Source organism: Dipodomys merriami, unplaced genomic scaffold (genome assembly GCF_024711535.1).
Source record: "Dipodomys merriami isolate MVZ:Mamm:240054 unplaced genomic scaffold, mDipMer1.0.p SCAF_201, whole genome shotgun sequence".
NCBI lineage: Eukaryota > Metazoa > Chordata > Mammalia > Rodentia > Heteromyidae > Dipodomys > Dipodomys merriami.
Window position 1 is genome coordinate 155,001 of NW_027203394.1, and position 7,500 is coordinate 162,500.

A 7,500-nucleotide genomic window follows, 5' to 3' on the forward strand; every position below is an offset into this window, starting at 1 on the left:
GAACTCGTTGGTCCCAAGATGGAAGACTCATCACGACTGAGAAAATGATCCGAGCTGAAACAAGGGTCGCGTGCGTGCACGGCGCCCGTCCCGCGTGGAGACCCACGCGCGTCTGCTCCTGCAAGAACCCGGCGCTGCTCGGTTCATTAGAAAAAAGAAATGAACCCGCAAATGCATGTAAAGCACCGTGCGCATTCTAAATGAGAACAGGAAGGGAGAAGAAAGCCCTGCTTGCCGCGTGGCCAGGGGACACTGCCGGGTCTGGAAAGGAAATCTCAACACCCTCGCGTGCAGAGATGCGGCCAAGACCACTCCCCAGCAAGACCAGCGCCCAGCTCCCCAGCAAGACCACCGCCCAGCTCCCCGAAAAGACCAGCGCCCAGCTCGCGGACCCGGATCACCCAGCTGTCCCTGCTCCCTTCACCCCGACCCACAGACCCGGAACTAAACACCCAAGACCAGGGCAGAGCTCATGGCTGCCATCCCAGCTACTCAGGAGGCCGAGATCTGAGGATGGCGGTTCAAAGCCAGCCTGGGCGGGAAAGTCCGAGAGACTCTTACATCAGCGAACCACTAGAAAATGGGAAGTGGCGCTGTGGCTCACGTGGTAGAGCACTTGCCCTTGAGCAAAAGCAGCTCAGGGACAGCGCCAGGCCCTGAGTTCAAGCCCCAGGACTGGCAAAAAATAAAAGAAGGCCCACAGGGCCTCATGAACAGAGAGGCAGAGAAAGGAAGACGGCAGCAGGGGCTGGCACCAGCTCCATCATCCAATGACCCCCCCACGCCAGCACACCCAGCTTCACCCCACTGCCTTCTCCTCCTCCTCCTCCTCCCCCTCCTCCTCCTCCCCCTCCTCCTCCTCCCCCTCCTCCCCGTGCCTGCTTTGTGGTCCTGGTCGTGACCCACAAGCTCCAGATGATGTCAAAACATCTGTGTTGGTCCTGGGGCTTGAACTCAGGGCCTGGGCGCTGTCCCTGAGCCCCTTCTGCTCAAGGCCGGCGCTCTACCACGTGAACCACCGCCGGACGTGTCCAGCTTTTTCTCTGTCCGTGGTGCTGAGGAATCGAACCCGGGGCTTCATGCGGGCCAGGCGAGCGCTCTTCCACGGAGCCGCCCTCCCGGCCCGGCCCTGAGCTTTCGCGCTCACGGCTGGCACTCTACCGCTTGGGCCACGGTGCCCTCCGTCAGAGGTGGAGTTCCATGACGGATTCACGCAGGACGAGGAACTGAGCGCTGCCTCATGAGGACTCTCACCAAGGCCCCCCACGGCCCCCCAAGACTGGGCACCCCACTCCCCTCCTCCTCCCCTCCCCGTCCAGGAGCACAGGCAGAAGCGGACACGGCTCACGTGGCAGGTGCCAGCCGCGAGTGAAGACTGCTGCGCAAAGATGCCGGCGCCCGCCCGGCACCCTGGCTGCTCAGGAGGCCGAGATCTGAGGATGGCGGTTCAGAGCCAGCCCGGGCAGGAAATTAGTCACTAAAATAGCGGGCAGCGGGGCTGCGGCTCTGGATTTTGCTGTGCGCCTGAACCTCTTTCCCAGCCTCTTCTGAGAGAGGAGAGGAGGGCCGCGCGCATGACCATCCCGAGGCCGCTGCGTGCCCCTCACCCCCTCGCTTCATCGGGAAGACGCTTATGTCTGCTAATAAAGGAATCGTTCCAAGGATCAATAGTGATGCATTTATCCAAAATGAGAAGTTTCAGCGCGCACACACACACACACACACACACACGCACACACACACACGCACGCATGCACACATGCACACACACACACACGCATGCACACACGCACGCATGCACACACACACACACAGCCGACGCTCTCCCTCCCCAGCTGTCCGCGATCATCTTGCCAGCCACGCGCACACGTGGTATTCTAGAAATATCAAGGATGCGAAAGCGGCAGTAACTCAGGGCACAGATCACGGGGGGACTGGGGGCGGGCTGGGCCCGTGCTGGGGATGGGTGCATTGTTGGGGGCTGGGGGGGGGGCTGGGCCCGTGCTGGGATGGGTGCGTTGTTGGGGGGGGGGCTGGGCCCGTGCTGGGGATGGGTGCATTGTCGGGGGCCGGGGGGGGGGCTGGGCCCGTGCTGGGGATGGGTGCGTTGTTGGGGGGGGGCTGGGCCCGTGCTGGGGATGGGTGCATTGTCGGGGGGCCGGAGGGGGGAGGGCTGGGGCCCGTGCTGGGGATGGTGCGTTGTCAGGGGGCCGGGGGGGGGGGCTGGGCCCGTGCTGGGGATGGGTGCATTGTCAGGGGGCCGGGGAGGGGGGGCTGGGCCCATGCTGGGGATGGGTGCATTGTCGGGGTGGGAGGGGGGGCTGGGCCCGTGCTGGGATGGGTGCGTTGTTGGGGTGGGAGGGGGGCTGGGCCCGTGCTGGGGATGGGTGCGTTGTCGGGGGACCGGGGGGGGGGGGGCTGGGCCCGTGCTGGGGATGGGTGCGTTGTTGGGGTGGGAGGGGGGCTGGGCCCGTGCTGGGGATGGGTGCGTTGTCAGGGGGCCGGGGGGGGGGCTGGGCCCGTGCTGGGGATAGGTGCGTCGTTAGGGGCTGGGGGGGGCTGGGCCCGTGCTGGGGATGGGTGCGTTGTCGGGGGGCGGGTGGAAGCGGGGCTGAGGACAGACACGCATGCTCCCGTGACATCCAGGGAGGCGCACACGCTTCTGCGGGTAACACCACGCCATCATCCCGCGGGGTGCATTGGTTCCTCGGGACCAAGCGAGGGGTTGGCATTTGTGCCAGAAAGCTCCTGGCCCTTCCAGACCTGACGGCCCACAGAGGGCCTCAGACAGAGCTGAGGATGGACCCCCCCTGCCCCCACCCCTGCCCCACCCCTGCCCACACCCCTGCCCACACCCCTGCCCACACCCCTGCCCACACCCCTGCCCACACCCCTGCCCACACCCCTGCCCACACCCCTGCCCACACCCCTGCCCCCCCAGGGCCCCGATACAGCATTCCACCCGCCACGTGATCCCCTACACCCGATATTCACGGGAAATGCTAATTCCACCCAGACCCAGGGTGGCAAAAAATGAAGTGACTACACTGTGTAATTCATTCTCTCTCTCAGGTCACTGAGCTGGAAGGTTCCGGACGGCCGCGGGTGAGGGCCGAGCAGCTCTGGTCTGGCCATGTGTTCATTAATTGCCTTTTCTTGCTTTTTTAGGTGTGTGTGGGGAATCACCTGACGTGTGACACTGATTAATTGGATCTTTAAAAAAAAAAAAAGAAGCAATAAAAATAATCATCAGGTGCCCTCCCCCTCCCCCCCACCCCGCCACGAGAGAAATCTAAAGAACGAGGCATATTTAACCTAGAAAAGGCGAGGGCTCCAGAGGAACTTAGTAATGTTCTTTAAATAGCTAATGAGCTAATCCAGGCGTGACGTGAACGTGACTTTTTTTTTATTGGTAGCCATTACAGAGACAATTATGCAGCGGGGAGAAAAAAAATAAGCTAGATACTAAAGGACCTTGATGAGCTCTGTGATCTACTCAAACACTCAAACGTGTGGGACTAGAGGATGTTGAGCTGACATTCAGGAAAAGACGTGGCTAGCAGAGACTCAGAGGCCAAGGCCACAACATGAACCCCATTGTCAGGATCAAAGTCTGTTAGTAAACCTTCCCCGTGGAGAGATCCGGGAAGCAGGGGGAGAGAGGGAGAGAGGACCCGTCTCTTATAAAAATAAAGCAAATTAGGCCAGGCACCCACGGTGGCTCACGCCTGTCATCCTAGCTACTCAGGAGGCTGAGATCTGAGGATCACGGTTCAAAGCCAGCCCGGGCAGGAAAGTCCGTGAGACTCTGATCTCCAATGAGCCACCAGAAAATCAGAAGGGGCGCTGTGGCTCAAGTGGTAGAGCGCTCGCCTTGAGCTGAAGAGCTGAGGGACAGCGCCCAGGCCCAGAGTTCAAGCCCACAACTAACACAAAAAGAAAGTATAAACCGTAGTGATCTCTCAAGGATGCTAAGTGACATTGAGACACGACCTTCCAGTTCTTCAGCGTCCTGGACCAAGCTGGCTCTCCTGTTCAAGCACATCCGACAGATGGTCCTAGGAGCCCGGGAAACTCCATCCCCTCAAAGGTGAGAGAGTCCCCCCGACCTCGGGCTGGGGACTAGCGAGCAGTGTGCACCACTTTTTATTTAAGCTGGGGTTGAACCCAGGGCGTCTACCACAGAGCCACATTTACCACAATGGTGTGGCTCTTCCTGGATCCAATCACCAACCACAGAATGCCACCGACCACGGGACACAGGGATCCCCAGAGACCTCCAAGTTCTCATAGAGAGAGCTGATAAATGATGGATATGTAGACGGTGAACAGATGAGCAGATGATTGACAGATGATAGATGGCAGACCATAGATGGACAGATGATGGATAAAGGACGGATGGATGATAGATGGAAAGGTAGATGGATCGATGGATACAAGATGAATACAGATTATAGAAAGTAGATGAAAGTGGATGGACTGTAGATGTGATAACATGGTAAATGTGATGATTCACAGATACGGATGGGTGGATGAAGGATGGATGGGTGGGTGGGTGGAGGATGGATGGGTGGGTGGACAGGTGGGTGGATGGATGGGTGGATAGATGGCTGGGAGGATGGATGGATGGATGGATGGATGGGTGGGTGGGTGGACAAGTGGATGGGTGGGTGGGTGGGTAGATGGCTGGGAGGATGGATGGATGGGTGGATGGAGGATGGATGAATGAGTGGACAGGTAGGTAGGTAGGTAGGTGGGTGGGCGGGTGGGTAGGTAGGTGGAGGGAGGGAGGGAGGGATGGGTGGATGGATGGGTGGGTGGGTGGACGGTGGATGGATGGGTCCATGGGTAGGTGGATGGATGTATGTATGGATGGATGGATGTATGGATGGTGGGTGGGTGGATGGATGGGAGGGTACGTAGGTGGAGGGAGGGAGGGATGGGTGGATGGATGGGTGGGTGGGTGGACGGTGGATGGATGGGTCCATGGGTGGGTGGATGGGTCCATGGGTGGGTGGGTGGGTGGATGGGTCCATGGGTGGGTGGATGGATGGATGGATGGACGGGTGGGTAGGTGGGTGGATGGGTGGGTGGTTGGGTGGATGGATGGATGGATGGATGGATGGGTGGGTGGGTGGGTGGATGGATGGATGGTAGGTGGGTGGGTGGACAGGTGGGTGGGTGGACAGGGGGTTGCAGATCCATGTAACAGTCAGGGTAAGGACAGGGTCCGGCACAGAACTGAGGACTCTCCGTCTTTGAGCCCTGTGCTCAGAGCAGCCGGGAGGAGGCTCGGGAGACGAGCTCCAGGCCAGTCCTTGAGAAAGCGGGAGAGGAAGAGTGGGTGAGGCCGGCACTCTGGGGCCGCGGGGCCTCCCCCGCCGCGTAAGGCCCCCCCACCCCCCCCCGTGTCTGGACAGGGCCGTTGGTGCCGCTGCGGCCCTGCGGCCCACGTGCAGGGGCCCAGCCCCAGCAGAACCAGGACAGACGGGAGGCCAAGGTTGGCCAAGGTCAATGACATCTTCTAGAGGCAGAAACTGGTGCCGGCTGGCAGAGTGGGAGGCTCAGGCCCGCCCAAGAGGCTGAGGCCTGACATCCCAGATGGCAGCCAGCCGGGCAGACAAACCTGAGATGCTCGTCACCCACTGACCAACACAAAGCCGGACAGAGACGCGTGGTTCAGGTGGTGGCGCGCCAGCCAGCCTGGAGCAAAAAGAGCTGCGGGAGAGCACAGGACCCCGAGTTCAAGTTCCAGCACTGGCCTGAGATGTACCGTGTCCGGACGATCTTTTAGGAAGAACCACGGCCACACTGGGGGTGCAGCGGCCCAACTCCACCCCCCAGAGCCCCACACCCCCACCCCAGTCCCTCGTGGACTGTGGCTTCTCCCAGCAGCGCAACATTCTCAAAGCTATTTCCAGGCCTGAAGGACTATTTAGTGGTTTCAGTGCTTTTTTTTTTTTTTTTTAATTTTAAATTAAACACAATGGGGAGAAAATCATCTTTGAGAGACTACAGATTAAACCGAATCGGGCCACTTAGCAGTTATTTCTCAAAAGCCAGATGATTTTTGTGTTTTTTGTTTTTTTTTTTTTAAATAAAATCGCCAGCCCAGCAGATCCCGGCTGCCTGGCACAAACCCACTAATAGCTGCGCTAATGGAGCAGCCGCGTTTGGAATTCAAATGAGAGGACGCAGGCCGGCTGGAGCCGGCTGGGCCTGGAGACTGGGTACTTTCTTAAGAAGTTTGGGACCTGAGCCGGGCCCTGGCGGCTCACACCTGTCATCCCAGCTACTCAGGAGGCTGAGGCCTGGGGATCGTGGTTCAAAGCCAGCCCGGGCAGGAAAGTCCGTGAGACTCTGATCTCCCATCAAGCACCAAAAAGCCAGAAGTAGAGGCCTGGGAGGGGAGGTGGAGAGGGGAGTCTGACCATGATGCTGAAGATACTAAAATGGAGGGAGGGAGGAAGGAGGAGGGACTGAGACCACACAGCGAGTTCAAGTCCCCTTGAGAATGAGCCCTTTTGTCTATAAGTCCTTACAGACGCCCTATTGAACCACACAGCCTCAAAGACGCCAAAATATCAGCATATGCTTAGTGTACGCCCGGCGGTGTGTTTAGCATATCAGCTGTGTATTTTCTGCTCTCAGGCCAGAGCTACCCGAATAAAGCCTGGGGAGATGAGGGGCTCCGTCATGCACGTCTGTCTACTGCTGCTAGGGCTGGGGTTAGGGGTGAAAGGTCCGGGGGGGGGGGGGGGCAACAACATGGTCAGGGCTGAGGGGTCTTCCAGGCCGCAGGGGATTCTGGGTCAAGGCTAGGAACACAGCAAAGTCCTAGCCTATCAGGAACGTGCCATCTGAGCAGAAATCCCAGCCAGGTGCCGGTGGCTCACGCCTGTTATCCCAGACACTCGGGAGGCTGAGATCTGAGGATGGTGGTTCAAAGCCACCCCGGGCAGGAAAGGCCGTGACACTCTGACCTCCCATGGACCACCAAACAAGCCGGCCGTGGAGCTGTGGCTCAAGTGGTAGAGCACCAGCCTTGAGCAGGGAAGTTCAGGGACAGCGCCCAGGCCCTGAGTTCAAGTTCTACAGCCCACCAGAGACGGAAGGAAGAAAGCAGCAGCCGGGCCGGGGCGGCGTCACGCCTGCTGCTCCGTCCGTCTGACCGTCCGCCTCGCTGCTCACCTGACAGCACAGCGCTGTTCTGGGCGCGGCGGCTGGCTGGGCAGGGAAGTGTGCACACTCTGTGCTTGTGTGTATTACACAGACGCACACGGATTGTAACAGATGAATGCCAATTCACAGATCATCATAATCAAAATGCCTAATACAAAGCGGACGTCCGGCCCAGCCCAGGAGAGGGGTGAGGAAATCTCCCCTTCCTTCAGAAGGTTCCAGAGAGCCCTGTGCCAGCCCGGCGGGACCCCGTCCGCAGAACCGCCACGTCCTGGCTGCTTCCCGAGCCTCGCCTGCCACCTACGGGCCGGACCCGGG